Below are 6,981 nucleotides of genomic sequence, written 5' to 3'. Positions count from 1 at the left end.
ACATTTTGGAGATGGACACCCCCTCATTTCACAGGTGGGGAAACTGAGACAATATCCTCTTTTTTTCATGCCTGAGCTGGAGCTGGGAGTGGTTTCTGGCGTTAGCTATCTGGAACTTGCTGGGGAGAGTGGGGCATGGTATTTTTTTTTTTTTTTTTTTTTTTAATCACAGGCAAGGAACACAGGCAAGGAACTTAGGGAGGAGTAGAGAGAAGGAAACTTCCTGGCTCCTTTTCCTTATCTGGATCCACCTGAGTTTTGAGTTCAATAGTTGACTGTCTGAGTGGATGAATAAATGAATAATGAGATGATGATTCTTAAGAATTCTATATTGGCAGGGCTGGAAACAACCTTTGAACAGATTGTCTGAGGAGGATACACGGATGTGCAGCTCAAAGGAGCCTTTAAAGGAGAAATTTCAGATCTGGAAGGTGTTTGATTTTTGAAGCCTTTTATAACCTTGCTGGCTCCCAGACCACCGGTCCTGCTGCTAGCCTAGCCTCCAAGGCCATCCCTTGGTCCAGGACCCTGAGCCTTGGGAACGACAGTGCTTCCAGCCTAGTGCGTTCAATCATCATGCTGGGAAACAACCCCAGCTATTGAAGAAAACTCTTGCCACCCAATCCTGGTCACTGTTGGATGGTTCAATATCAGGAACTGATAGGATTTAACCATGGAAATGTCACGAAAGAAAAGGCCTGACCATCTGCTGTACCCTAAGGGGAACTCTTCATCTGAACTGCTGCTGAAAACTTCCATAATTACTTTCAAATATCTTGGATGAAATGACTTGTTCAAGATCACACAAATAAGAAACATCAGAGTTGGGGTTTGAATGCAGATTCTCTAGCTAGAGCTCTTCCCACTGGGACATTATCACCTGAACAACAATCTTGTAACAGACTCTGGTAAACAGTCTGCTGGGGTGGGTGAAGGGAATCAGGGGAAAGTACTTCCCATTGCCTGGAAATAACCTTTCATTAATTGTACTGTTACCTGAGAGGAAGGCAGAGAGCAGCCTGCAGCCACCCCACAGCCCAGCCTTCTGGGACTCTGCCTGGTTTGCCCTTCCTGTATGTCCTGGGTGGTGAGAGATTTGACAAATTATTGCCTCAGTGCTGCCATCCGACAACTAACTCATTTCTGATTTGGCGTGGAAGGAAAAGAAAACAGAGAAAGGGAAACCAGGAGGTTGTCCCTTTTGTGCTTGCTCATTTGACTCATAAAACAGGATATGGCTGGCAGACCAGGCCTCTCACCACCCAACCAAATAAGTCCACTTCTGAGGCCGGCCTGGCTCTGGGACTGTGGATTGGCCTGAGCCTGGAATGACCTGGGAGCCCCACAGGCAGCTGGATTTTAGCCAGGAAGGGAGGTACCCACCCTCCAGCCACAGGCTGAACTCACTGTGCCCTCCTCATCCCCATGATATCATTTCTTGGCATGACACCACCTTGCCAAGCAGGCCCCAGGTGAGCTCGTACTTCCCGGCAGTCTGCCTTTGGGGAACTGATGTGGGGAGGGGAGGATGGGCTGAGGATCTAAGCTTCTCCCTGAACCCTACTCCCTTCAGCTCCAGGACAGATTCCAGGGTTCACCCTGGGCCACACCTGGTCCCAAGAAACCTCCTTATATAGTTTTTACTCCTTGTGATGCATTTCCCTCAGAATCACAGAATGGCAGAACAGGGAGGGGACCTGAGAACATAGAAGGGAAGAATTGGGAAGAACTTTCCTTCCCAACCCTCATTCAGCAGCCTATTGTTCTTTGAAATTCTAGTTATTTACTGACCCCCAGCACACACTCCTTCTTTCCCCAGTGAGTTCATGGCTCATGGGATGGCTCATTTTTACCCCGATTCCTACCTTCAGTCTAGGGAACTTCAGCATACATAGATGCTTTTTGAAATACTCTAGCTTCCCACTTGATCAATGTACTCAGTTCCTAGAAATCAAACCTTCACTCTACCAATATCCATACCTATAGAGCTATATACAGAGACTTCTATATGCTGGATTTTTCTATGATCACTTCCAATTCATTAGTTCCTTCATCTTATGATTCTCTCCCCCCCCCCCCATATATATATATTATTTTATTTTGTTACATGGATATTAACTTTAAAAATCCATGTTGGGAGAGAAAAAACAAAACAAAACCAAAAGACCATGACAGAAGAAAACAACAACAACAACAAAAGTGAACATAGCACGTGCTGATTTACAATCAATTTCCACAGGGATGCGGAAGACATTTTCTATCCATCATGATTTTTTAAAAATTTCTTCTTTGCCTGTGGATTATGACCCCAACCCATCATCCTCATTGTGATCTGTCTTCTCCCCACACTTCAGATTCTTTCCCAGGCCCTCATCTTGCATCATCTACATTCTTTCCCTTTCTCTATCCCTATCCCTTAGTCAACCAATTCAACTCTATAATACTCTACTCTTGGTCCCTTGACCCTTGTCCTGTTCAGATTATGTCTTATAAACCTGAATCTAGGATTACTCCCATCATTCCTCACCTTTGTGCCTGTTTACATGCTATTGAATTGGTCTAGAAGAGATTATAAAGCTGTATTAATTGTTAGCTGTATGACCCTCAGCAAGTCACTTAACCCTAATTGCCTCAGCAGAAAGAAAGAAAGAAAGAGAGGGAGTGAGACAGGGAGGAAGGAGGAAGGAAGGAAAGAAGAAAGGAAGGAAGGAAGGAAGGAAGGAAGAGAGAGACAGAGAGAAGGAGGGAGGGAAGTAAGGAAGGAGGAGGAAGGGAAGGAGGGAAGGAAGGAAGGAAGAAAGGAAGGAAGGAAGGAAGGAAGGAAGGAAGGAAGGAAGAAAGAAAGAAAGAAAGAAAGAAAGAAAGAAAGAAAGAAAGAAAGAAAGAAAGAAAGAAAGAAAGAAAAGTGTGTTAACTGGGTCCACCCTAATCTTATTTGGTTCTCACTGCATGAGGCAATTTATTCTGTTCCTTCCTAATGATTCTATTAACCCATTCTCCATAGAAACTCTTGGAATCCCTTCTATCTCTCCTCCAGCCCTAGAGCCCTCTCCACACACCATCTCAGCCAAAGATTTCAACCTCACACATAAAAGTTGAGGCCATTATCTGAAAGCTTTCTCTTTTCCTCTCCTCCTCCAATCATATCTTTCCTTATTATCTTCTCCTTTACCTCTGGCTCACATGAAGAGGTGGCTTTTTTTCTGGACAAGGCAAACTTGGGTTGTTCACCAAGGATCCCATTCCATTCTGTCTTCTCCAGCAGATTGGCCCCTTTATCATCCCTTTTTGCTGTCTTATCTTCAAGCATTCCCTATCTACTGGATCCTTCCCTTTCTGCTGCCTTTGTCTCTTCCATCCTTGGAAAATGCCCAATCGTTCTTGCCATGCCTGCTAGCTATTATCTATATCTCTCCAACTTGACTAAATTACCTGGATAAACCATCTCCAACTGCTGCCTCTACTTCCTTTCCTCTCACTTTCTTCTTAACTTGTTACAATTCTTCCAAGGCTCATCATTCAATTGAAAAAGCTCCCTTTAAAACTTACCAATTATCTCTTAATTGTCAAATCAAATAGTCCATTCTCACCTCTCAAGCTTCTAGACCTCTTGGGAGCCTTTCTCATTCAATGATTTTATCTATGTAAATATCTATGTGCCAGTCCCAGTCTCTCTCCTGATGTACAATTCAAATGCCCTTTCAACATCTCCCTCTCAAACCCACCCATATATGAAACTTCTCTATGATTGCCAAGAACACCACATCCTCCTCCCAGGATCAAAAAACCTTAGTGTCATCCTTGATTTCTCATTCACCCCACAGAGTTAACCCATTGCTCACATCTCTCCAGGATGTCCTCTTTTCCTAACACAGCCACAATCCTATGTCAGGCCCTCAGGCTTAGGCAATAGCATTCTGATGATTGGTCACCTTGGTCAAGTCTCACCCATCCACCCATTCTTCTATGGTATTCCAGTCCATTCAGCTCCCAACCTGGCTTTCCTGAAGTCTCTTTCTCTATTCAATAAACTCCAGGGGTTCTTTATGTATGTCAAATCTACATATCAAATAATTAAACTAGTAAAATGTAAAATTAGAGAAAGCTTTGGGTCCCTCCTTTATAATGAGTCTTCTGCTTGCCACTCAAAGATCTTCCCTACTTGGTGCCCTTCTACCTTTTTCACTCTTATACTATTATTATACTATTATACTTATTATACCATATACACTTCCCTCCAAAGACCAGCCCCTCTGGCTTATTGATGTTCTCGACACACAACACTCCCTTTATAGTCAGTCTTCTGCTTGGCACTCAAAACTTTTTCCTACCTGGTACCCTTCTAACTTTCCACACTTATACTATATTCCCCTCCAAAGACCAGACCTCTGGCTTATTTGCTGTTTTTCACACACAATAGTTCGTCTTTTGACTCTGTTTCCATTCATAGTCTGAAGCCTTCCTCCTCCTCACCTCCCTTTCTTAGTTTCATCACTTTCCTGGCCTTCCTTCCTGAAGGCCCACTTCAAATCTTACCTTCTCCAGGAAACCTTCTACACCTCCTTTTCATTAATGTCTTTCCCTCTGAGAAGTCCTTCCGCAACAATTGTTGCTGCTTTGGTTAAAAGCAGATTGATTTTTTTCCCCCTTCCAGATTGATTTTTTTTTTGACTAGGTAAAAGAGACCATTCTCTGCCTCATTTCTTACCTAGCCTTAATCACTGAATGGGTGTTGCCTCAGTCAAATTGAGATCTGCTAAAGATCTTAGTTTAAAAATGTCTTCACAGTCTTCCACTGGATCCAGAACCATCTTAAATCATCCTGATCTATATCTGACCACTGGACCCAGATGGCTCTGGAGGAGAAAGTGAGGCTGGACTCTGCCCAGCCTTCCCTCAAATCCAATTCACTTGCGTGATATAGCATCATCTACTTGATTTCAGAGTCCTCTTTGAGAAGGAAGGACAAACAACCACCACCACCATCTATTCTTCATATGTCCTGCTTAGTACTGAGTAAGTTTCATGTCCCCATTAGGAGATGGGCTCCCTAGGAAGGAACTTCTTTCACCTTTATTTGTAGCTCTAGAACCTAGCAGAATATCGGGCACTTAGCAGCCACTTAATAAATGCTTTTTGACTGATTGACCAGAATGTGGAATGGCAGCTAGGAGGCCCTTCAGGAATGTCAAAAAATAGCATGTCAGAAATGGGAGGAACCTTGGAACAGTGAAAGTCAGAGTTAGTCCTTCAATCGACAAGAATTTATTAAATGTTTACTATGTGTGCTAGAAAAAGAAATAAAAGTCACAACATAGCATTTTCACTCTTTCTGTTGTTGTTGGCTTGCATTTTGTTTTCTTTCTTTCTTTTCCCCCTTGATTGGATTTTTCTTGTGCAGCAAGATAACTGTATAAATATGTATACATATATTGAATTTAACATATATTTTAACAAATTTAACATGTATTGGTCTACCTGCCATCTAGGGGAGGGGGCAGGGGGAAGGAGGGGAAAATTTGAAACACAAGGTTTTGCAAGAGTCTGTGTTGAAAGATTATCCACGTATATTGTAAGTAAAAAGCTTTAATAATTAAAAAAAGAAATAAAAGAATATAATACATTAACTCATTTTGAGAAATATATAAAATAAATCAAAATAAAATATGGAGCTCTTCAAGAATTGAATTGATGTATAAATATGTTTACATATATTAGATTTAACCTATATTTTAACATGTATATCATATATTGATTGCTTGCCATCTAGGGGAGGGGATGAGGGGAAGGAGGAGAAAATCTGGAACACAAGACTATGCAAGAGTCAATGTTGAAAAATTATCTATGCATATGCTTTGAAAATAAAAAGCTTTAATAAAAAAAATTGAATTGAAAAACAACAACAACAAAGAATTGAATTGACATGTTCATAGAATTCTTTCCACTTGCCATGTTCTTTTTCTGCTGGAACATAAAAAGAGAACCCTTTCCCCCCAAGACAATCCACCTCTCCCTGAGGGCTAGATGCGCCCCTCCCATGTGAATAGTGCCCAATTCTGCTCTCTCTCTGCTTCCACCAATGCCCAAAAGAAACCAGAAGCAAAGATAAGCCCTGTGGGAACCTGGTTTCTACCAGGAACTATTTTCTTCCCAGGGTCCTGGAAGGATTAGGAGAAGCTGCTCAGTTTCTGTCTTCTCCTCCTTGGAGATTTTGAATATGACCTTTCCCCTGGGAAGGGCTCCTGCCCTGGCTCTGATAGCCCATGGCACTAGTTAACAAGACTACCTGACATCAGTCTGGTAGTTATCTTTTCCTGTGTGTGGGTTGTCCAGTTGGATTATCACTTTCTTTGGCCCCCACCTTGGCTCAATCAGCTCTGAAAAGTCTTAAGGTTGATTCATTGATTGGTTCATGGAGGCCTAATGCAAAGAAGACAGGAGTGATAGGCAGAAAATGCAGGATGTTCAGTTCTGCTTCTAATAATCTTTCATTTTTGAGTTAAAAAAAAAATCATAGGTTGGACCTGGAAAGACTTCAGAGCTTCAAGTCTCTGACCCTAAGAGGCCCTTAGAGGGGAAGCGGCTTGCCTTGGTCACCCAAAGTCATATACTCCAAATTGGGTTCAGCTCCTAGTTCTCCCTGCTCCTGCTCCCCTCACCATTTGTATGACTTGGAGCACATTATTTTCTTTTATTTATTTATTTATTTATTTAATAGCCTTTTATTTACAGGATATATACATGGGTAACTTTACAGCATTAACAATTGCCAAACCTCTTGTTCCAATTTTTCACCTCTTACCCCCCCTACCCCCTCCCCCAGATGGCAGGATGACCAGTAGATGTTAAATATATTAAAATATAAATTAGATACACAATAAGTATACATGACCAAACCGTTATTTTGCTGTAGAAAAAGAATCAGACTCTGAAATATTGTACAATTAGCTTGTGAAGGAAATCAAAAATGCAGGTGGGCAT

This window comes from Sarcophilus harrisii, chromosome 5 (assembly GCF_902635505.1).
Source record: "Sarcophilus harrisii chromosome 5, mSarHar1.11, whole genome shotgun sequence".
NCBI lineage: Eukaryota > Metazoa > Chordata > Mammalia > Dasyuromorphia > Dasyuridae > Sarcophilus > Sarcophilus harrisii.
Note: the sequence above shows the minus strand (reverse complement) of the source record.